Source organism: Colletes latitarsis, chromosome 4, assembly GCF_051014445.1.
Source record: "Colletes latitarsis isolate SP2378_abdomen chromosome 4, iyColLati1, whole genome shotgun sequence".
In the NCBI taxonomy this organism is placed as follows: Eukaryota; Metazoa; Arthropoda; class Insecta; order Hymenoptera; family Colletidae; genus Colletes; species Colletes latitarsis.
Genome location: NC_135137.1, coordinates 22,524,956 through 22,551,969, shown reverse-complemented (window position 1 = coordinate 22,551,969; position 27,014 = coordinate 22,524,956).

The window sequence follows — 27,014 nt, the reverse complement described above, 5'->3', positions numbered from 1 at the left end:
CGCATAACCCAGACCTATCCCAGACCTAACCGGTGTTATCCTCTAAAATATTCATCGAATCCAGGTTTAATTGACTGTTTCAGTGTGGTAATACATTACTACGTGTTTCAATCCAGAAAAAACCCCCGGATCTGGCTTCCGAGTATGCCATAAAGCAAACTCATGAGCCAGATGGTGGCATATCCCAGACCTATCGCAGACCTAACCGGTGTTATCCTCTAAAATATTGATCGAAACCAGGATTAATTGACAGCTTTAGTGTGATACCACCTTACTACGTGCTTCAAACCAGAAAAAACCCAGGATCTGGCCAACAAGCACGAGAAAAATGCATAATCAAGAGCCAGATGCGCGCATTACCCAAACCTATCCCAGACCTAACCGGTGTTATCCTCTAAAATATTGATCGAAACCAGGATGAATTGACTGTTTTAGTGTGGTACCACCTTACTACGTGATTCAAACCAGAAAAAACCCACGATCTGGCCAACAAGAATGAGAAAAATCCAAAATCAAGAGCCGAATGCGGGCATAACCCAGACCTAACACAGACCTAACAGGTACTATCCTCTAAAATGTTGATCGACTCCAGGTTTAATTGACTGTTTCAGTGTGTTACCGCATTACTACGTTATTCAAACCAAAAAAAACCCAGGATCTGGCCAACAAGCATGAGAAAAATGCAAAATCATGAGCCAGATGCGGGTATAACCCAGACCTAACACAGACCTTACAGGTGCTATCCTCTAGAATATTGATCGAAACCAGGTTTAATTGACTGTTTCAGTGTGGTACCGCATTACTACGTGTTTCAAACCTGAAAAAACCCAGAATCTGGCCACCAAGCATGAGAAAAATGCAAAATCATGAGCCAGATGCGGGCATAACCCAGACCTAACACAGACCTAACAGGTGCTATCCTCTAGAATATTGATCGAAACCAGGTTTAATTGACTGTTTCAGTGTGGTACCACATTACTACGTGATTCAAACGAGAAAAAACCCAGGATCTGGCCAACAAGCATGGGAAAAATGCAATCTCATGAGCCAGATGCGCGCATAACCCAGACCTATCCCAGACCTAACCGGTACTATCCTCTAAAATATTGATCGATACCAGGTGTAATTGACTGTTTCAGTGTGATACCACATTACTACGTGATTCAAACTAGAAAAAACCCAGGATCTGGTCAACAAGCATGCCAAAAATGCAAAACCATGAGCCAGATGCGCGCATATCCCTGACCTAACCCAGACCTAAACGGTGGTATCCTCTAAAATATTGATCGAATCCAGGTTTAATTTACTGTTTCAGTGTGGTACCGCATTACTACGTGATTCAAACCAGAAAAAACCTAGGATCTGGCCAACAAGCATGGGAGAAATACAAAATCATGAGGCAGGGGCGGCCATAACCCAGACCTATCCCAGACCTAAACGGTGCTATCCTCTAACCTATTCATCGAAACGCGGTTCAATTGACTGTTTTAGTGTGGTACCACAATGCTACGTGTTTCAAACTAGGAAAAACGCAGGATCTGGCCAACAAGCATGGGAAAAATGCAAACTCATGAGCCAGGTGCGCGCATAACCCAAACCTATCCCAGACCTAACCGGTGTTATCCTCTAAAATATTGATCGAAACCAGGTTTATTTGTCTGTTTCAGTGTGGTAATACATTACTACGTGTTTCAATCCAGAAAAAGCCCTGGATCTGGCTTCCGAGTATGCCAAAAAGCAAACTCATGAGCCAGATGGTGGCATATCCCAGACCTATCCCAGACCTAACCGGTGTTATCCTCTAAAATATTGATCGAAACCAGGATGAATTGACTGTTTTAGTGTGGTACCACCTTACTACGTGATTCAAACCAGAAAAAACCCACGATCTGGCCAACAAGAATGAGAAAAATCCAAAATCAAGAGCCGAATGCGGGCATAACCCAGACCTAACACGGACCTAACAGGTACTATCCTCTAAAATGTTGATCGAATCCAGGTTTAATTGACTGTTTCAGTGTGTTACCACATTACTACGTGATTCAAACGAGAAAAGACACAGGATCTGGCCAACAAGCATGGGAAAAATGCAATCTCATGAGCCAGATGCACGCATAACCCAGACCTATCCCAGACCTAACAGGTGCTATCCTCTTGAATATTGATCGAAACCAGGTTTAATTGACTGTTTCAGTGTGTTACCGCATTACTACGTTATTCAAACCAAAATAAACCCAGGATCTGGCCAACAAGCATGAGAAAAATGCAAAATCATGAGCCAGATGCGGGTATAACCCAGACCTAACACAGACCATACAGGTGCTATTCTCTAGAATATTGATCGAAACCGGGTTTAATTGACTGTTTCAGCGTGGTACCACATTACTACGTGATTCAAACCAGAAGAACCCCAAGGAGTATGGGCCAAGGAGTATGCCAAAAAGGCAAACTCATGAGCCAGATGCCGGCATAACCCAGACCTATCCCAGACCTAACCAGTGTTATCCTCTAAAATATTCATCGATACCAGGTGTGATTGACTGATTCAGTGTGGTACCACATTACTACGTGTTTCAAACCAGAAAAAACCCAGAATCTGGCCACCAAGCATGAGAAAAACGCAAAATCATGAGCCAGATGCGGGCATAACTCAGACCTAACACAGACCTAACAGGTGCTGTCCTCTAGAATATTGATCGAAACCAGGATGAATTGACTGTTTTAGTGTGGTACCACCTTACTACGTGATTCAAACCAGAAAAAACCGACGATCTGGCCAACAAGAATGAGAAAAATCCAAAATCAAGAGCCGAATGCGGGCATAACCCAGACCTAACACGGACCTAACAGGTACTATCCTCTAAAATGTTGATCGAATCCAGGTTTAATTGACTGTTTCAGTGTGGTACCACTTTACTACGTGATTCAAACCAGAAAAAACTCTCGATCTGGCCAACGAGTATGCGAAAATGCAAAATCATGAGCCAGATGCTGGCATATCCCAGACCTAACCCGGACCTAAACGGTGCTATCCTCTAAAATATTGATCGAAACCAGGTTTAATTGACTGTTTCAGTGTGGTAACACATTACTACGTATTTCAAGCCAGTAAAAACCCAGGATTTGGCCAACGAGTATGCGAAAAATGCAACATCATGAGCCAGATGCGCGCAAAACCCAGACCTAACCCAGACCAAACCGGTATTATCCTCTAAAGTATTCATCAAAACCAGGTTTAATTGAGTGTTTCAGTGTGGTACCACATTAGAACGTGATTCAAACTAGAAAAAACCCAGGATCTGGTCAACAAGCATGCGAGGAATGCAAAATCGTGAGCCAGATGCTGGCATATCCCTGACCTAACCCAGACCTAAACGGTGCTATCCTCTGAAATATTGATCAAAACCAGGTAAGTTGACTGTTTTAGTGTGGTACCACATTACTACGTGATTCAAACTAGAAAAAACGCAGCATCTGGCCAACAAGCATTGGAAAAATGCAAACTCATGAGCCAGATGCGCGCATAACCCAGACCTATCCCAGACCTAACCGGTGTTATCCACTAAAATATTGATCGAAACCAGGTTTAATTGACTGATTCAGTGTGGTACCACATTACTACGTGTTTCAAACGAGAAAAGACCCAGGATCTGGCCAACAAGCATGGGAAAAATGCAAACTCATGAGCCAGATGCACGCATAACCCAGACCTATCCCAGACCTAACCGGTATTATCCTCTAGAATATTGATCGAAACCAGGATTAATTGACTGTATTAGTGTGGTTCCACCTTACTACGTGCTTCAAACCAGAAAAAATCCAGGATCTGGCCAACAAGCATGAGAAAAATGCAAACTCATGAGCCAGATGCGCCCATAACCCAGACCTATCCCAGACCTAACCGGTGTTATCCTCTAAAATATTCATCGAATCCAGGTTTAATTGACTGTTTCAGTGTGGTAATACAGTACTACGTGTTTCAATCCAGAAAAAGCCCTGGATCTGGCTTCCGAGTATGCCAAAAAGCAAACTCATGAGTCAGATGGTGGCATATCCCAGACCTATCCCAGACCTAACCGGTGTTATCCTCTAAAATATTGATCGAAACCAGGTTTAATTGACTGTTTCAGTGTGGTACCACATTACTACGTGATTCAAACGAGAAAAGACACAGGATCTGGCCAACAAGCATGGGAAAAATGCAATCTCATGAGCCAGATGCACGCATAACCCAGACCTATCCCAGACCTAACAGGTGCTATCCTCTTGAATATTGATCGAAACCAGGTTTAATTGACTGTTTCAGTGTGTTACCGCATTACTACGTTATTCAAACCAAAAAAAACCCAGGATCTGGCCAACAAGCATGAGAAAAATGCAAAATCATGAGCCAGATGCCGGTATAACCCAGACCTAACACAGACCTTACAGGTGCTATCCTCTAGAATATTGATCGAAACCGGGTTTAATTGACTGTTTCAGCGTGGTACCACATTACTACGTGATTCAAACCAGAAGAACCCCAAGGAGTATGGGCCAAGGAGTATGCCAAAAAGGCAAACTCATGAGCCAGATGCGGGCATAACCCAGACCTATCCCAGACCTAACCAGTGTTATCCTCTAAAATATTCATCGATACCAGGTGTGATTGACTGATTCAGTGTGGTACGACATTACTACGTGTTTCAAACCAGAAAAAACCCAGAATCTGGCCACCAAGCATGAGAAAAATGCAAAATCATGAGCCAGATGCGGGCATAACTCAGACCTAACACAGACCTAACAGGTGCTATGCTCTAGAATATTGATCGAAACCAAGTTTAATTGACTGTTTCAGTGTGGTACCACATTACTACGTGATTCAAACCAGAAAAAACTCTCGATCTGGCCAACGAGTATGCGAAAATGCAAAATCATGAGCCAGATGCGCGTATAACCCAGACCTAACCCAGACCTAACCCAGACCTATCCCAGACCTAACCGGTGCTATCCTCTAAAATATTGATCGATACCAGGTGTAATTAACTGTTTCAGTGTGGTACCACATTACTACGTGATTCAAACTAGAAAAAACCCAGGATCTGGTCAACAAGCATGCCAAAAATGCAAAACCATGAGCCAGATGCGCGCATATCCCTGACCTAACCCAGACCTAAACGGTGGTATCCTCTAAAATATTGATCGAATCCAGGTTTAATTGACTGTTTCAGTGTGGTACCGCATTACTACGTGATTCAAACCAGAAGAAACCTAGGATCTGGCCAACAAGCATGGGAGAAATACAAAATCATGAGGCAGGGGCGGCCATAACCCAGACCTATCCCAGACCTAAACGGTGCTATCCTCTAAACTATTCATCGAAACGAGGTTCAATTGACTGTTTCAGTGTGGTACCACATTGCTACGTGATTCAAAGTAGAAAAAACGCAGGATCGGGCCAACAAGCATGGGAAAAATGCAAACTCATGAGCCAGGTGCGCGCAAAACCCAAACCTATCCCAGACCTAACCGGTGTTATCCTCTAAAATATTGATCGAAACCAGGTTTATTTGTCTGTTTCAGTGTGGTAATACATTACTACGTGTTTCAATGCAGAAAAAGCCCTGGATCTGGCTTCCGAGTATGCCAAAAAGCAAACTCATGTGCCAGATGGTGGCATATCCCAGACCTATCGCAGACCTAACCGGTGTTATCCTCTAAAATATTGATCGAAACCAGGATGAATGGACTGTTTTAGTGTGGTACCACCTTACTACGTGATTCAAACCAGAAAAAACCCACGATCTGGCCAACAAGAATGAGAAAAATCCAAAATCAAGTGCCGAATGCGGGCATAACCCAGACCTAACACAGACCTAACATATGCTATCCTCTAAAATGTTGATCGAATCCTGGTTTAATTGACTGTCTCAGTGTGTTACCGCATTACTACGTTATTCAAACCAAAAAAAACCCAGGATCTGGCCAACAAGCATGAGAAAAATGCAAAATCATGAGCCACATGCGGGTATAACCCAGACCTAACACAGACCTTACAGGTGCTATCCTCTAGAATATTGATCGAAACCAGGTTTAATTGACTGTTTCAGTGTGGTACCGCATTACTACCTGATTCAAACGAGAAAAAACCCAGGATCTGGCCAACAAGCATGGGAAAAATGCAAAATCATGAGCCAGATGCGGGCATAACCCAGACCTAACACAGACCTAACAGGTGCTATCCTCTAGAATATTGATCGAAACCAGGTTTAATTGACTGTTTCAGTGTGTTACCGCATTACTACGTTTTTCAAACCAAAAAAAACCCAGGATCTGGCCAACAAGCATGAGAAAAATGCAAAATCATGAGCCAGATGCGGGTATAACCCAGAACTAACACAGACCTTACAGGTGCTATCCTCTAGAATATTAATCGAAACCAGGTTTAATTGACTGTTTCAGCGTGGTACCACATTACTACGTGATTCAAACCAGAAGAACCCCCGGATCTGGCCAAGGAGTATGCCAAAAAGGCAAACTCAAGAGCCAGATGCGGGCATAACCCAGACCTATCCCAGACCTAACCAGTGTTATCCTCTAAAATATTCATCGAGACCAGGTGTAATTGACTGATTCAGTGTGGTACCACATTACTTCGTGTTTCAAACCAGAAAAAAACCCAGAATCTGGCCACCAAGCATGAGAAAAATGCAAAATCATGAACCAGATGCGGGTATAACCCGGACCTAACACAGACCTAACAGGTGCTATCCTCTAGAATATTGATCGAAACCAGGTTTAATTGACTGTTTCAGTGTGGTACCACATTACTACGTGATTCTAACGAGAAAAAACCCAGGATCTGGCCAACAAGCATGGGAAAAATGCAAACTCATGAGCCAGATGCGCGCATAACCCAGACCTATCCCAGACCTAACCGGTGTTATCCTCTAAAATATTCATCGAATCCAGGTTTAATTGACTGTTTCAGTGTGGTAATACATTACTACGTGTTTCAATCCAGAAAAAGCCCTGGATCTGGCTCCCGTGTATGCCAAAAAGCAAACTCATGAGCCAGATGGTGGCATATCCCAGACCTATCCCAGACCTAACCGGTGTTATCCTCTAAAATATTCATCGAAACCAGGATGAATTGACTGTTTTAGTGTGGTACCACCTTACTACGAGATTCAAACCAGAAAAAACCCACGATCTGGCCAACAAGCATGAGAAAAATGCAAACTCATGAGCCAGATGCGGGCATATCCCTGACCTAACACAAACCTAAACGGTGCTATCCTCTAAAATATTGATCAAAACCAGGTTTAATTGACTGTTTCAGTGTGGTACCACATTACAACGTGATTCAAACTAGAAAAAACCCAGGATCTGGTCAACAAGCATGCGAAAAATTCAAAATCGTGAGCCAGATGCTGGCATATCCCCGACCTAACCCAGACCTAAACGGTGCTATCCTCTAAAATATTGATCAAAACCAGGTTAGTTGACTGTTTCAGTGTGGTACCACATTACTTCGTGTTTCAAACCAGAAAAAAACCCAGAATCTGGCCACCAAGCATGAGAAAAATGCAAAATCATGAGCCAGATGCGGGTATAACCCAGACCTAACACAGACCTAACAGGTGCTATCCTCTAGAATATTGATCGAAACCAGGTTTAATTGACTGTTTCAGTGTGGTACCACATTACTACGTGATTCTAACGAGAAAAAACCCAGGATCTGGCCAACAAGCATGGGGAAAATGCAAACTCATGAGCCAGATGCGCGCATAACCCAGACCTATCCCAGACCTAACCGGTGTTATCCTCTAAAATATTCATCGAATCCAGGTTTAATTGACTGTTTCAGTGTGGTAATACATTACTACGTGTTTCAATCCAGAAAAAACCCCCGGATCTGGCTTCCGAGTATGCCATAAAGCAAACTCATGAGCCAGATGGTGGCATATCCCAGACCTATCGCAGACCTAACCGGTGTTATCCTCTAAAATATTGATCGAAACCAGGATTAATTGACTGCTTTAGTGTGATACCACCTTACTACGTGCTTCAAACCAGAAAAAACCCAGGATCTGGCCAACAAGCACGAGAAAAATGCATAATCAAGAGCCAGATGCGGGCATAACTCAGACCTAACACAGACCTAACAGGTGCGATCCTCTTGAATATTGAACGAAACCAGGTTTAATTGACTGTTTCATTGTGGTACCACATTACTACGTGATTCAAACCAGAAAAAACTCTGGATCTGGCCAACAAGCATGAGAAAAATGCAAAATCATGAGCCAGATGCGCGCATAACCCAGACCTATCCCAGACCTAACCGGTGCTATCCTCTAAAATATTGATCGATACCAGGTGTAATTGACTGTTTCAGTGTGGTACCACATTACTACGTGATTCAAACTAGAAAAAACCCAGGATCTGGTCAACAAGCATGCCAAAAATGCAAAACCATGAGCCAGATGCGCGCATATCCCTGACCTATCCCAGACCTAAACGGTGGTATCCTCTAAAATATTGATCGAATCCAGGTTTAATTGACTGTTTCAGTGTGGTACCGCATTACTACGTGATTCAAACCGGACAAAACCTAGGATCTGGCCAACAAGCATGGGAGAAATACAAAATCATGAGGCAGGGGCGGCCATAACCCAGACCTATCCCAGACCTAAGTGGTGCTATCCTCAAAACTATTCATCGAAACGCGGTTCAATTGACTGTTTCAGTGTGGTACCACAATGCTACGTGATTCAAACTAGAAAAAGCGCAGGACCTGGCCAACAAGCATGGGAAAAATGCAAACTCATGAGCCAGGTGCGCGCATAACCCAAACCTATCCCAGACCTAACCGGTGTTATCCTCTAAAATATTGATCGAAACCAGGATGAATTGACTGTTTTAGTGTGGTACCACCTTACTACGTGATTCAAACCAGAAAAATCCCACGATCTGGCCAACAAGAATGAGAAAAATCCAAAATCAAGAGCCGAATGCGGGCATAACCCAGACCTAACACAGACCTAATAGGTACTATCCTCTAAAATGTTGATCGAATCCAGGTTTAATTGACTGTTTCAGTGTGGTACCGCATTACTACGTGTTTCAAACCTGAAAAAACCCAGAATCTGGCCACCAAGCATGAGAAAAATGCAAAATCATGAGCCAGATGCGGGCATAACCCAGACCTAACACAGACCTAACAGGTGCTATCCTCTAGAATATTGATCGAAACCAGGTTTAATTGACTGTTTCAGTGTGGTACCACATTACTACGTGATTCAAACGAGAAAAAACCCAGGATCTGGCCAACAAGCATGGGAAAAATGCAAACTCATGAGCCAGATGCGCGCATAACCCAGACCTATCCCAGACCTAACCGGTGCTATCCTCTAAAATATTGATCGATACCAGGTGTAATTGACTGTTTCAGTGTGATACCACATTACTACGTGATTCAAACTAGAAAAAACCCAGGATCTGGTCAACAAGCATGCCAAAAATGCAAAACCATGAGCCAGATGCGCGCATATCCCGGACCTAACCCAGACCTAAACGGTGGTATCCTCTAAAATATTGATCGAATCCAGGTTTAATTGACTGTTTCAGTGTGGTACCGCATTACTACGTGATTCAAACCAGAAAAAACCTAGGATCTGGCCAACAAGCATGGGAGAAATACAAAATCATGAGGCAGGGGCGGCCATAACCCAGACCTATCCCAGACCTAAACGGTGCTATCCTCTAAACTATTCATCGAAACGCGGTTCAATTGGCTGTTTTAGTGTGGTACCACAATGCTACGTGTTTCAAACTAGAAAAAACGCAGGATCTGGCCAACAAGCATGGGAAAAATGCAAACTCATGAGCCAGGTGCGCGCATAACCCAAACCTAACACAGACCTAACAGGTGCTATCCTCTAAAATGTTGATCGAATCCTGGTTTAATTGACTGTTTCAGTGTGTTACCGCATTACTACGTTATTCAAACCAAAAAAAACCCAGGATCTGGCTTCCGAGTATGCCAAAAAGCAAACTCATGAGTCAGATGGTGGCATATCCCAGACCTATCCCAGACCTAACCGGTGTTATCCTCTAAAATATTGATCGAAACCAGGTTTAATTGACTGTTTCAGTGTGGTACCACATTACTACGTGATTCAAACGAGAAAAGACACAGGATCTGGCCAACAAGCATGGGAAAAATGCAATCTCATGAGCCAGATGCACGCATAACCCAGACCTATCCCAGACCTAACAGGTGCTATCCTCTTGAATATTGATCGATACCAGGTTTAATTGACTGTTTCAGTGTGTTACCGCATTACTACGTTATTCAAACCAAAAAAAACCCAGGATCTGGCCAACAAGCATGAGAAAAATGCAAAATCATGAGCCAGATGCCGGTATAACCCAGACCTAACACAGACCTTACAGGTGCTATCCTCTAGAATATTGATCGAAACCGGGTTTAATTGACTGTTTCAGCGTGGTACCACATTACTACGTGATTCAAACCAGAAGAACCCCAAGGAGTATGGGCCAAGGAGTATGCCAAAAAGGCAAACTCATGAGCCAGATGCGGGCATAACCCAGACCTATCCCAGACCTAACCAGTGTTATCCTCTAAAATATTCATCGATACCAGGTGTGATTGACTGATTCAGTGTGGTACGACATTACTACGTGTTTCAAACCAGAAAAAACCCAGAATCTGGCCACCAAGCATGAGAAAAATGCAAAATCATGAGCCAGATGCGGGCATAACTCAGACCTAACACAGACCTAACAGGTGCTATGCTCTAGAATATTGATCGAAACCAAGTTTAATTGACTGTTTCAGTGTGGTACCACATTACTACGTGATTCAAACCAGAAAAAACTCTCGATCTGGCCAACGAGTATGCGAAAATGCAAAATCATGAGCCAGATGCGCGTATAACCCAGACCTAACCCAGACCTAACCCAGACCTATCCCAGACCTAACCGGTGCTATCCTCTAAAATATTGATCGATACCAGGTGTAATTAACTGTTTCAGTGTGGTACCACATTACTACGTGATTCAAACTAGAAAAAACCCAGGATCTGGTCAACAAGCATGCCAAAAATGCAAAACCATGAGCCAGATGCGCGCATATCCCTGACCTAACCCAGACCTAAACGGTGGTATCCTCTAAAATATTGATCGAATCCAGGTTTAATTGACTGCTTCAGTGTGGTACCGCATTACTACGTGATTCAAACCAGAAGAAACCTAGGATCTGGCCAACAAGCATGGGAGAAATACAAAATCATGAGGCAGGGGCGGCCATAACCCAGACCTATCCCAGACCTAAACGGTGCTATCCTCTAAACTATTCATCGAAACGAGGTTCAATTGACTGTTTCAGTGTGGTACCACATTGCTACGTGATTCAAAGTAGAAAAAACGCAGGATCGGGCCAACAAGCATGGGAAAAATGCAAACTCATGAGCCAGGTGCGCGCAAAACCCAAACCTATCCCAGACCTAACCGGTGTTATCCTCTAAAATATTGATCGAAACCAGGTTTATTTGTCTGTTTCAGTGTGGTAATACATTACTACGTGTTTCAATCCAGAAAAAGCCCTGGATCTGGCTTCCGAGTATGCCAAAAAGCAAACTCATGTGCCAGATGGTGGCATATCCCAGACCTATCGCAGACCTAACCGGTGTTATCCTCTAAAATATTGATCGAAACCAGGATGAATTGACTGTTTTAGTGTGGTACCACCTTACTACGTGATTCAAACCAGAAAAAACCCACGATCTGGCCAACAAGAATGAGAAAAATCCAAAATCAAGTGCCGAATGCGGGCATAACCCAGACCTAACACAGACCTAACATATGCTATCCTCTAAAATGTTGATCGAATCCTGGTTTAATTGACTGTTTCAGTGTGTTACCGCATTACTACGTTATTCAAACCAAAAAAAACCCAGGATCTGGCCAACAAGCATGAGAAAAATGCAAAATCATGAGCCACATGCGGGTATAACCCAGACCTAACACAGACCTTACAGGTGCTATCCTCTAGAATATTGATCGAAACCAGGTTTAATTGACTGTTTCAGTGTGGTACCGCATTACTACCTGATTCAAACGAGAAAAAACCCAGGATCTGGCCAACAAGCATGGGAAAAATGCAAAATCATGAGCCAGATGCGGGCATAACCCAGACCTAACACAGACCTAACAGGTGCTATCCTCTAGAATATTGATCGAAACCAGGTTTAATTGACTGTTTCAGTGTGTTACCGCATTACTACGTTTTTCAAACCAAAAAAAACCCAGGATCTGGCCAACAAGCATGAGAAAAATGCAAAATCATGAGCCAGATGCGGGTATAACCCAGAACTAACACAGACCTTACAGGTGCTATCCTCTAGAATATTAATCGAAACCAGGTTTAATTGACTGTTTCAGCGTGGTACCACATTACTACGTGATTCAAACCAGAAGAACCCCCGGATCTGGCCAAGGAGTATGCCAAAAAGGCAAACTCAAGAGCCAGATGCGGGCATAACCCAGACCTATCCCAGACCTAACCAGTGTTATCCTCTAAAATATTCATCGAGACCAGGTGTAATTGACTGATTCAGTGTGGTACCACATTACTTCGTGTTTCAAACCAGAAAAAAACCCAGAATCTGGCCACCAAGCATGAGAAAAATGCAAAATCATGAACCAGATGCGGGTATAACCCGGACCTAACACAGACCTAACAGGTGCTATCCTCTAGAATATTGATCGAAACCAGGTTTAATTGACTGTTTCAGTGTGGTACCACATTACTACGTGATTCTAACGAGAAAAAAGCCAGGATCTGGCCAACAAGCATGGGAAAAATGCAAACTCATGAGCCAGATGCGCGCATAACCCAGACCTATCCCAGACCTAACCGGTGTTATCCTCTAAAATATTCATCGAATCCAGGTTTAATTGACTGTTTCAGTGTGGTAATACATTACTACGTGTTTCAAGCCAGTAAAAACCCAGGATTTGGCCAACGAGTATGCGAAAAATGCACCATCATGAGCCAGATGCGCGCAAAACCCAGACCTAACCCAGACCAAACCGGTATTATCCTCTAAAGTATTCATCAAAACCTGGTTTAATTGAGTGTTTCAGTGTGGTACCACATTAGAACGTGATTCAAACTAGAAAAAACCCAGGATCTGGTCAACAAGCATGCGAAAAATGCAAAATCGTGAGCCAGATGCTGGCATATCCCTGACCTAACCCAGACCTAAACGGTGCTATCCTCTGAAATATTGATCAAAACCAGGTAAGTTGACTGTTTTAGTGTGGTACCACACTACTACGTGATTCAAACTAGAAAAAACGCAGCATCTGGCCAACAAGCATTGGAAAAATGCAAACTCATGAGCCAGATGCGCGCATAACCCAGACCTATCCCAGACCTAACCGGTGTTATCCTCTAAAATATTGATCGAAACCAGGTTTAATTGACTGATTCAGTGTGGTACCACATTACTACGTGTTTCAAACGAGAAAAGACCCAGGATCTGGCCAACAAGCATGGGAAAAATGCAAAATCGTGAGCCAGATGCTGGCATATCCCTGACCTAACCCAGACCTAAACGGTGCTATCCTCTGAAATATTGATCAAAACCAGGTAAGTTGACTGTTTTAGTGTGGTACCACATTACTACGTGATTCAAACTAGAAAAAACGCAGCATCTGGCCAACAAGCATTGGAAAAATGCAAACTCATGAGCCAGATGCGCGCATAACCCAGACCTATCCCAGACCAAACCGGTATTATCCTCTAAAGTATTCATCAAAACCAGGTTTAATTGAGTGTTTCAGAGTGGTACCACATTAGAACGTGAGTCAAACTAGAAAAAACCCAGGATCTGGTCAACAAGTATGCGAAAAATGCAAAATCGTGAGCCAGATGCTGGCATATCCCTGACCTAACCCAGACCTAAACGGTGCTATCCTCTGAAATATTGATCAAAACCAGGTAAGTTGACTGTTTTAGTGTGGTACCACATTACTACGTGATTCAAACTAGAAAAAACGCAGCATCTGGCCAACAAGCATTGGAAAAATGCAAACTCATGAGCCAGATGCGCGCATAACCCAGACCTATCCCAGACCTAACAGGTGTTATCCTCTAAAATATTGATCGAAACCAGGTTTAATTGACTGATTCAGTGTGGTACCACATTACTACGTGTTTCAAACGAGAAAAGACCCAGGATCTGGCCAACAAGCATGGGAAAAATGCAAACTCATGAGCCAGATGCACGCATAACCCAGACCTATCCCAGACCTAACCGGTATTATCCTCTAGAATATTGATCGAAACCAGGATTAATAGACTGTATTAGTGTGGTTCCACCTTACTACGTGCTTCAAACCAGAAAAAATCCAGGATCTGGCCAACAAGCATGAGAAAAATGCAAACTCATGAGCCAGATGCGCCCATAACCCAGACCTATCCCAGACCTAACCGGTGTTATCCTCTAAAATATTCATCGAATCCAGGTTTAATTGACTGTTTCAGTGTGGTAATACAGTACTACGTGTTTCAATCCAGAAAAAGCCCTGGATCTGGCTTCCGAGTATGCCAAAAAGCAAACTCATGAGTCAGATGGTGGCATATCCCAGACCTATCCCAGACCTAACCGGTGTTATCCTCTAAAATATTGATCGAAACCAGGTTTTATTGACTGTTTCAGTGTGGTACCACATTACTACGTGATTCAAACGAGAAAAGACACAGGATCTGGCCAACAAGCATGGGAAAAATGCAATCTCATGAGCCAGATGCACGCATAACCCAGACCTATCCCAGACCTAACAGGTGCTATCCTCTTGAATATTGATCGAAACCAGGTTTAATTGACTGTTTCAGTGTGGTAACACATTACTACGTTATTCAAACCAAAAAAAACCCAGGATCTGGCCAACAAGCATGAGAAAAATGCAAAATCATGAGCCAGATGCGGGTATAACCCAGACCTAACACAGACCTTACAGGTGCTATCCTCTAGAATATTGATCGAAACCGGGTTTAATTGACTGTTTCAGCGTGGTACCACATTACTACGTGATTCAAACCAGAAGAACCCCAAGGAGTATGGGCCAAGGAGTATGCCAAAACGGCAAACTCATGAGCCAGATGCGGGCATAACCCAGACCTATCCCAGACCTAACCAGTGTTATCCTCTAAAATATTCATCGATACCAGGTGTGATTGACTGATTCAGTGTGGTACCACATTACTACGTGTTTCAAACCAGAAAAAACCCATAATCTGGCCAACAAGCATGAGAAAAATGCAAAATCATGAGCCAGATGCGGGCATATCCCAGACCTAACACAGACCTAACAGGTGCTATCCTCTAGAATATTGATCGAAACCAGGTTTAATTGACTGTTTCAGTGTGGTACCACATTACTACGTGATTCAAACCAGAAAAAACCCAGGATCTGGCCAACAAGCATGGGAGAAATACAAAATCATGAGCCGGAGGCGGGCATAACCCAGACCTATCCCAGACCTAACCGGTGTTATCCTCTAGAATATTGATCGAAACCAGGATTAACTGACTGTATTAGTGTGGTACCACCTTACTACGTGCTTCAACCCAGAAAAAATCCAGGATCTGGCCAACAAGCATGAGAAAAATGCAAACTCATGAGCCAGATGCGCGCATAACGCAGACCTATCCCAGACCTAACCGGTGTTATCCTCTAAAATATTCATCGAATCCAGGTTTAATTGACTGTTTCAGTGTGGTAATACATTACTACGTGTTTCAATCCAGAAAAAGCCCTGGATCTGGCTTCCGAGTATGCCAAAAAGCAAACTCATGAGTCAGATGGTGGCATATCCCAGACCTATCCCAGACCTAACCGGTGTTATCCTCTAAAATATTGATCGAAAACAGGATGAATTGACTGTTTTAGTGTGGTACCACCTTACTACGTGATTCAAACCAGAAAAAACCCACGATCTGGCCAACAAGCGTCAGAAAAATCCAAAATCAAGAGCCAGATGCGGGCATAACCCAGACCTAACACAGACCTAACAGGTGCTATCCTCTAAAATATTGATCGAATCCAGGTGTAATTGACTGTTTCAGTGTGTTACCGCATTACTACGTTAATCAAACCAGAAAAAACCCAGGATCTGGCCAACAAGCATGGGAGAAATACAAAACCATGAGCCAGAGGCGGGCATAACCCAGACCTATCCCAGACCTAACCGGTGTTATCCTCTAGAATATTGATCGAAACCAGGATTAATTGACTGTTATAGTGTGGTACCACCTTACTACGCGATTCAAACCAGAAAAAACCCAGGATCTGGCCAACAAGCATGAGAAAAATGCAAACTCATGAGCCAGATGCGCGCATAACCCAGACCTAACCCAGACCTAACCGGTGTTATCCTCTAAAATATTCATCGAATCCAGGTTTAATTGACTGTTTCAGTGTGGTAATACATTACTACGTGTTTCAATCCAGAAAAAGCCCTGGATGTGGCTTCCGAGTATGCGAAAATGCAAAATCATGTGCCAGATGCTGGCATATCCCAGACCTAACCCAGCCCTAAACGGTGCTATCCTCTAAAATATTGATCAAAACCAGGTTAGTTGACTGTTTCAGTGTGGTACCACATTACTTCGTGTTTCAAACCAGAAAAAAACCCAGAATCTGGCCACCAAGCATGAGAAAAATGCAAAATCATGAACCAGATGCGGGTATAACCCAGACCTAACACAGACCTAACAGGTGCTATCCTCTAGAATATTGATCGAAACCAGGTTTAATTGACTGTTTCAGTGTGGTACCACATTACTACGTGATTCTAACGAGAAAAAACCCAGGATCTGGCCAACAAGCATGAGAAAAATGCAAACTCATGAGCCAGATGCGCGCATATCCCTGACCTAACCCAGACCTAAACGTTGCTATCCTCTAAAATATTCATCGAATCCAGGTTTAATTGACTGTTTCAGTGTGGTAATACATTACTACGTGTTTCAATCCAGAAAAAGCCCGGGATGTGGCTTCCGAGTATGCGAAAATGCAAAATCATGTGCCAGATGCTGGCATATCCCAGACCTAACCCGGACCTAAACGGTGCTATCCTCTAAAATATTGATCGAAACCAGGTTTAATTGATTGTTTCAGTGTGGTAACACGTTACTACGTGTTTCAATCCAGTAAAAACCCAGGATCTGGCCAACGAGTATGCGAATAAGGCAACATCATGAGCCAGATGCGCGCATAACCCAGACCTATCCCAGACCTAACCGGTGCTATCCTCTAAAATATTGATCGATACCAGGTATAATTGACTGTTTCAGTGTGGTACCACATTACTACGTGATTCAAACTAGAAAAAACCCAGGATCTGGTCAACAAGCATGCCAAAAATGCAAAACCATGAGCCAGATGCGCGCATATCCCCGACCTAACCCAGACCTAAACGGTGCTATCCTCTAAAATATTGATCGAATCCAGGTTTAATTGACTGTTTCAATCTGGTACCGCATTACTACGTGATTCAAACCAGAAAAAACCCACGATCTGACCAACAAGCATCAGAAAAATCCAAAATCAAGAGCCAGATGCGGGCATAACCCAGACCTAACACAGACCTAACAGGTGCTATCCTCTATAATATTGATCGTATCCAGGTTTAATTGACTGTTTCAGTGTGTTACCGCATTACTACGTTATTCAAACCAGAAAAAACCCAGGATCTGGCCAACAAGCATGGGAGAAATACATAATCATGAGCCAGAGGCGGGCATAACCCAGACCTATCCCAGACCTAACCGATGCTATCCTCTAGAATATTGATCGAAACCAGGATTAATTGACTGTTGTAGTGTGGTACCACCTTACTACGTGATTCAAACCAGAAAAAACCCAGGATCTGGCCAACAAGCATAAGAAAAATGCAAAATCTAGAGCCAGAGGCGGGCATAACCCAGACCTATCCCAGACCTAACCGGTATTATCCTCTAGAATATTCATCGAATCCAGGTTTAATTGACTGTTTCAGTGTGGTAATACATTACTACGTGTTTCAATCCAGAAAAAGCCCTGGATGTGGCTTCCGAGTATGCGAAAATGCAAAATCATGTGCCAGATGCTGGCATATCCCAGACCTAACCCAGCCCTAAACGGTGCTATCCTCTAAAATATTGATCAAAACCAGGTTAGTTGACTGTTTCAGTGTGGTACCACATTACTTCGTGTTTCAAACCAGAAAAAAACCCAGAATCTGGCCACCAAGCATGAGAAAAATGCAAAATCATGAACCAGATGCGGGTATAACCCAGACCTAACACAGACCTAACAGGTGCTATCCTCTAGAATATTGATCGAAACCAGGTTTAATTGACTGTTTCAGTGTGGTACCACATTACTACGTGATTCTAACGAGAAAAAACCCAGGATCTGGCCAACAAGCATGAGAAAAATGCAAACTCATGAGCCAGATGCGCGCATATCCCTGACCTAACCCAGACCTAAACGTTGCTATCCTCTAAAATATTCATCGAATCCAGGTTTAATTGACTGTTTCAGTGTGGTAATACATTACTACGTGTTTCAATCCAGAAAAAGCCCGGGATGTGGCTTCCGAGTATGCGAAAATGCAAAATCATGTGCCAGATGCTGGCATATCCCAGACCTAACCCGGACCTAAACGGTGCTATCCTCTAAAATATTGATCGAAACCAGGTTTAATTGATTGTTTCAGTGTGGTAACACGTTACTACGTGTTTCAATCCAGTAAAAACCCAGGATCTGGCCAACGAGTATGCGAATAAGGCAACATCATGAGCCAGATGCGCGCATAACCCAGACCTATCCCAGACCTAACCGGTGCTATCCTCTAAAATATTGATCGATACCAGGTGTAATTGACTGTTTCAGTGTGGTACCACATTACTACGTGATTCAAACTAGAAAAAACCCAGGATCTGGTCAACAAGCATGCCAAAAATGCAAAACCATGAGCCAGATGCGCGCATATCCCCGACCTAACCCAGACCTAAACGGTGCTATCCTCTAAAATATTGATCGAATCCAGGTTTAATTGACTGTTTCAATCTGGTACCGCATTACTACGTGATTCAAACCAGAAAAAACCCACGATCTGACCAACAAGCATCAGAAAAATCCAAAATCAAGAGCCAGATGCGGGCATAACCCAGACCTAACACAGACCTAACAGGTGCTATCCTCTATAATATTGATCGTATCCAGGTTTAATTGACTGTTTCAGTGTGTTACCGCATTACTACGTTATTCAAACCAGAAAAAAGCCAGGATCTGGCCAACAAGCATGGGAGAAATACATAATCATGAGCCAGAGGCGGGCATAACCCAGACCTATCCCAGACCTAACCGATGCTATCCTCTAGAATATTGATCGAAACCAGGATTAATTGACTGTTGGTGTGTGGTACCACCTTACTACGTGATTCAAACCAGAAAAAACGCAGGATCTGGCCAACAAGCATAAGAAAAATGCAAAATCTAGAGCCAGAGGCGGGCATAACCCAGACCTATCCCAGACCTAACCGGTATTATCCTCTAGAATATTGATCGAAACCAGGATTAATTGACTGTATTAGTGTGGTACCACCTTACTACGTGCTACAAACCAGAAAAAATCCAGGATCTGGCCAACAAGCATGAGAAAAATGCAAACTCATGAGCCAGATGCGCGCATAACCCAGAGCTATCCCAGACCTAACCGGTGTTATCCTCTAAAATATTCATCGAATCCAGGTTTAATTGACTGTTTCAGTGTGGTAATACATTACTACGTGTTTCAATCCAGAAAAAGCCCTGGATGTGGCTTCCGAGTATGCGAAAATGCAAAATCATGAGCCAGATGCGCGCATAACCCAGACCTATCCCAGACCTAACCGGTGTTATCCTCTAAAATATTCTTCGAATCCAGGTTTAATTGACTGTTTCAGTGTGGTAATACATTACTACGTGTTTCAATCCAGAAAAAGCCCTGGATGTGGCTTCCGAGTATGCGAAAATGCAAAATCATGTGCCAGATGCTGGCATATCCCAGACCTAACCCGGACCTAAACGGTGCTATCCTCTAAAATATTGATCGAATCCAGGTTTAATTGATTGTTTCAGTGTGGTAACACATTACTACGTGTTTCAATCCAGTAAAAACCCAGGATCTGGCCAACGAGTATGCGAAAAAGGCAACATCATGAGCCAGATGCGCGCATAACCCAGACCTATCCCAGACCTAACCGGTGCTATCCTCTAAAATATTGATCGATACCAGGTGTAATTGACTGTTTCAGTGTGGTACCACATTACTACGTGATTCAAACTAGAAAAAACCCAGGATCTGGTCAACAAGCATGCCAAAAATGCAAAACCCTGAGCCAGATGCGCGCATATCCCTGACCTAACCCAGACATAAACGGTGCTATCCTCTAAAATATTGATCGAATCCAGGTTTAATTGACTGTTTCAGTGTGGTACCGCATTACTACGTGATTCAAACCAGAAAAAACCCAGGATCTGGCCAACAAGCATGGGAGAAATACACAATCATGAGCCAGATGCGGGCATAACCCAGACCTAACACAGACCTAACAGGAGCTATCCTCTAGAATATTGATCGAAACCAGGTTTAATTGACTGTCTCAGTGTGGTACCACATTACTACGTGATTCAAACCAGAAAAAACCCAGGATCCGGCCAAGAAGGATACGATAAATACACAATCATGAGCCAGATACGGGCAAACTCAGACGTAACACAGACCTAACCGGTGTTGTCATCCAAAATATTGATCGAAACCAGGTTTAATTAACTGATTCAGTGTGGTACCACATTATTACGTGTTTCAAACCAGAAAAAACCCAGGATCTGGCCAACGAGTATGCGAAAATGCAAAATCATGAGCCAGATGCTGGCATATCCCGGACCTAACCCGGACCTAAACGGTGCTATCCTCTAAAATATTGATCGAAACCAGGTTTAATTGACTGTTTCAGTGTGGTAACACATTACTACGTGTCCCAAGCCAGTAAAAACCCAGGATTTGGCCAACGAGTATGCGAAAAAGGCAACATCATGAGCCAGATGCGCGCATAACCCAGACCTAACCCAGACCAAACCGGTATTATCCTCTAAAATATTCATCAAAACCAGGTTTAATTGAGTGTTTCAGTGTGGTACCACATTGCAACGTGATTCAAACTAGAAGAAACCCAGGACCTGGCCAACGAGTATGCGAAAATGCAAAATCATGAGCCAGATGCAGGCATATCCCAGACCTAACACAGACCTAACAGGTGCTATCCTCTAGAATATTGATCGAAACCAGGTTTAATTGACTGTTTCAGTGTGGTACCACATTACTACATGATTCAAACGAGAAAGAACCCAGGATCTGGCCAACCAGCATGGGAAAAATGCAAACGCATGAGCCAGATGCGCGCATAACCCAGACCTAACCCAGACCTAAACGGTGCTATCCTCTAAAATATTGATCAAAACCAGGTTAGTTGACTGTTTCAGTGTGGTAATACATTACTACGTGTTTCAATCCAGAAAAAACCCCTGGATCTGGCTTCCGAGTATGCCATAAAGCAAACTCGTGAGCCAGATGGTGGCATATCCCAGACCTATCGCAGACCTAACCGGTGTTATCCTCTAAGATATTGATCGAAACCAGGATTAATTGACTGTTTTAGTGTGGTACCGCCTTACTACGTGCTTCAAACCAGAAAAAACCCAGGATCTGGCCAACAAGCACGAGAAAAATGCAAAATCAAGAGCCAGATGCGGGCATAACTCAGACCTAACACACACCTAACAGGTGCTATCCTCTTCAATATTGATCGAAACCAGGTTTAATTGACTGTTTCAGTGTGGTACCACATTACTACGTGATTCAATCCAGAAAAAACTCTGGATCTGGCCAACGAGTATGCGAAAATGCAAAATTATGTGCCAGATGCTGGCATATCCCAGAACTAACCCGGACCTAAACGGTGCTATCCTCTAAAATATTGATCGAAACCAGGTTTAATTGACTGTTTCAGTGTGGTAACACATTACTACGTGTTTCAATCCAGTAAAAACCCAGGATCTGGCCAACGAGTATGCGAAAAAGGCAACATCATGAGCCAGATGCGCGCATAACCCAGACCTATCCCAGACCTAACCGGTGCTATCCTCTAAAATATTGATCGATACCAGGTGTAATTGACTGTTTCAGTGTGGTACCACATTACTACATGATTCAAACTAGAAAAAACCCAGGATCTGGTCAACAAGCATGCCAAAAATGCAAAACCATGAGCCAGATGCGCGCATATCCCTGACCTAACCCAGACCTAAACGGTGCTATCCTCTAAAATATTGATCGAATCCAGGTTTAATTGACTGTTTCAGTGTGGTACCGCATTACTACGTGATTCAAACCAGAAAAAGCCCTGGATGTGGCTTCCGAGTATGCGAAAATGCAAAATCATGTGCCAGATGCTGGCATATCCCAGACCTAACCCAGCCCTAAACGGTGCTATCCTCTAAAATATTGATCAAAACCAGGTTAGTTGACTGTTTCAGTGTGGTACCACATTACTTCGTGTTTCAAACCAGAAAAAAACCCAGAATCTGGCCACCAAGCATGAGAAAAATGCAAAATCATGAACCAGATGCGGGTATAACCCAGACCTAACACAGACCTAACAGGTGCTATCCTCTAGAATATTGATCGAAACCAGGTTTAATTGACTGTTTCAGTGTGGTACCACATTACTACGTGATTCTAACGAGAAAAAACCCAGGATCTGGCCAACAAGCATGAGAAAAATGCAAACTCATGAGCCAGATGCGCGCATATCCCTGACCTAACCCAGACCTAAACGTTGCTATCCTCTAAAATATTCATCGAATCCAGGTTTAATTGACTGTTTCAGTGTGGTAATACATTACTACGTGTTTCAATCCAGAAAAAGCCCGGGATGTGGCTTCCGAGTATGCGAAAATGCAAAATCATGTGCCAGATGCTGGCATATCCCAGACCTAACCCGGACCTAAACGGTGCTATCCTCTAAAATATTGATCGAAACCAGGTTTAATTGATTGTTTCAGTGTGGTAACACGTTACTACGTGTTTCAATCCAGTAAAAACCCAGGATCTGGCCAACGAGTATGCGAATGAGGCAACATCATGAGCCAGATGCGCGCATAACCCAGACCTATCCCAGACCTAACCGGTGCTATCCTCTAAAATATTGATCGATACCAGGTGTAATTGACTGTTTCAGTGTGGTACCACATTACTACGTGATTCAAACTAGAAAAAACCCAGGATCTGGTCAACAAGCATGCCAAAAATGCAAAACCATGAGCCAGATGCGCGCATATCCCCGACCTAACCCAGACCTAAACGGTGCTATCCTCTAAAATATTGATCGAATCCAGGTTTAATTGACTGTTTCAATCTGGTACCGCATTACTACGTGATTCAAACCAGAAAAATCCCACGATCTGACCAACAAGCATCAGAAAAATCCAAAATCAAGAGCCAGATGCGGGCATAACCCAGACCTAATACAGACCTAACAGGTGCTATCCTCTATAATATTGATCGTATCCAGGTTTAATTGACTGTTTCAGTGTGTTACCGCATTACTACGTTATTCAAACCAGAAAAAACCCAGGATCTGGCCAACAAGCATGGGAGAAATACATAATCATGAGCCAGAGGCGGGCATAACCCAGACCTATCCCAGACCTAACCGATGCTATCCTCTAGAATATTGATCGAAACCAGGATTAATTGACTGTTTCAGTGTGGTACCACATTACTACGTGATTCAAACCAGTAAAAACCCAGGATCCGGCCAAGAAGGATACGATAAATACACAATCATGAGCCAGATACGGGCAAACTCAGACGAAACACACACCTAACCGGTGTTGTCATCCAAAATATTGATCGAAACCAGGTTTAATTAACTGATTCAGTGTGGTACCACATTACTACGTGTTTCAAACCAGAAGAAACACAGGATCTGGCCAACAAGCATGGGAAAGATGCAAACTCATGAGCCAGACGCGCGCATAACCCAGACCTATCCCAGACCTAACCGGTGCTATCCTCTAAAATATTGATCGAATCCAGGTTTAATTGACTGTTTCAGTGTGTTACCGCATTAATACGTGCTTCAAACCGGAAAAAACCCAGGATCTGGCCAACAAGCATGGGAAAGATGCAAACTCATGAGCCAGACGCGCGCATAACCCAGACCTATCCCAGACCTAACCGGTGTTACCCTCTAAAATATTGATCGAAACCAGGTTTAATTGACTGTTTCAGTGTGGTACCACATTACTACGTGATTCAAACCAGAAAAAACTCTGGATCTGGCCAACGAGTATGCGAAAATGCAAAATCATGTGGCAGGTGCTGGCATATCCCAGACCTAACCCGGACCTAATCCTCTAAAATATTCATCGAAACCAGGTTTAATTGACTGTTTCAGTGTGGTAAGACATTACTACGTGTTTCAATCCAGTAAAAACCCAGGATCTGGCCAACGGGTATGCGAAAAAGGCAACATCATGAGCCAGATGCGCGCATAACCCAGACCTATCCCAGACCCAACCGGTATTATCCTCTAAAATATTGATCGATACCAGGTGTTATTGACTGTTTCAGTGTGGTACCACATTCATACGTGATTCAAACTAGAAAAAACCCAGGATCTGGCCAACAAGCATGGGAGAAATACAAAATCATGAGCCAGAGGCGGGCATAACCCAGACCTATCCCAGACCTAAACGTTGCTATCCTCTAAAATATTCATCGAAACCATGTTCAATCGACTGTTTCGGTGTGGTACCACATTACTACGTGATTCAAACCAGAAAAAACTCTGGATCTGGCCAACGAGTATGCCAAAACGGCAAACTCATGAGCCAGATGCGGGCATAACCCAGACCTATCCCAGACCTAACCAGTGTTATCCTCTAAAATATTCATCGAGACCAGGTGTAATTGACTGATTCAGTGTGGTACCACATTACTACGTGTTTCAAACCAGAAAAAAACCCAGAATCTGGCCACCAAGCATGAGAAAAATGCAAAATCATGAGCCAGATGCGGGCATAACCCAGACCTAACACAGACCTAACAGGTGTTATCCTCTAAAATATTGATCGAAACCAGGTTTAATTGACTGTTTCAGTGTGGTACCACATTACTACGTGATTCAAACGAGAAAAAACGCAGGATCTGGCCAACAAGCATGGGAAAAATGCAAACTCATGAGCCAGGTGCGCGCATAACCCAAACCTATCCCAGACCTAACCGGTGTTACCCTCTAAAATATTGATCGAAACCAGGTTTAGTTGTCTGTTTCAGTGTGGTACCACATTACTACGTGATTCAAACCAGTAAAAACCCAGGATCCGGCCAAGAAGGATACGATAAATACACAATCATGAGCCAGATACGGGCAAACTCAGACGAAACACACACCTAACCGGTGTTGTCATCCAAAATATTGATCGAAACCAGGTTTAATTAACTGATTCAGTGTGGTACCACATTACTACGTGTTTCAAACCAGAAGAAACACAGGATCTGGCCAACAAGCATGGGAAAGATGCAAACTCATGAGCCAGACGCGCGCATAACCCAGACCTATCCCAGACCTAACCGGTGCTATCCTCTAAAATATTGATCGAATCCAGGTTTAATTGACTGTTTCAGTGTGTTACCGCATTAATACGTGCTTCAAACCGGAAAAAATCCAGGATCTGGCCAACAAGCATGAGAAAAATGCAAACTCATGAGCCAGATGCACGCATAACCCAGACCTATCCCAGACCTAGCCGGTGTTATCCTCTAAAATATTCATCGAATCCAGGTTTAATTGACTGTTTCAGTGTGGTAATACAGTACTACGTGTTTCAATCCAGAAAAAGCCCTGGATCTGGCTTCCGAGTATGCGAAAATGCAAAATCATGTGCCAGATGCTGGCATATCCCAGACCTAACCCGGACCTAAACGGTGCTATCCTCTAAAATATTGATCGAAACCAGGTTTAATTGATTGTTTCAGTGTGGTAACACATTACTACGTGTTTCAATCCGGTAAAAACCCAGGATCTGGCCAACAAGCATGAGAAAAATGCAAAATCATGTGCCAGATGCGGGCATAACCCAGACCTAACACAGATCTAACCGGTGCTATCGTCTAGAATATTGATCGAAACCAGGTTTAGTTGACTGTTTCAGTCTGTTACCGCATTACTACGTTATTCAAACCAGAAAAAACCCAGGATCTGGCCAACAAGCATGGGAAAAATGCAAACTCATGAGCCAGATGCGCGCATACCTATCCCAGACCTAACCGGTGTTATCCTCTAAAATATTCAACGAATCCAGGTTTAATTGACTGTTTCAGTGTGGTACCACCTTACTACGTGATTCAAACCAGAAAAAACCCACGATCTGGCCAACAAGAATGAGAAAAATCCAAAATCAAGAGCCACATGCGGGCATAACCTAGACCTAACACAGACCTAACTGGTGCTATCCTCTAAAATATTGATCGAATCCAGGTTTAATTGACTGTTTCAGTGTGGGACCACATTACTACGTGATTCAAACCAGAAAAAACTCTGGATCTGGCCAACGAGTATGCGAAAATGCAAAATCATGTGCCAGATGCTGGCATATCCCAGACCTAACCCGGACCTAAACGGTGCTATCCTCTAAAATATTGATCGACACCAGGTTTAATTGACTGTTTCAGTGTGGTAATACATTACTACGAGTTTCAATCCAGAAAAAGCCCTGGATCTGGCTTCCGAGTATGCCATAAAGCAAACTCATGAGCCAGATGGTGGCATATCCCAGACCTATCCCAGACCTAACCGGTGTTGTCATCCAAAATATTGATCGAAACCAGGTTTAATTAACTG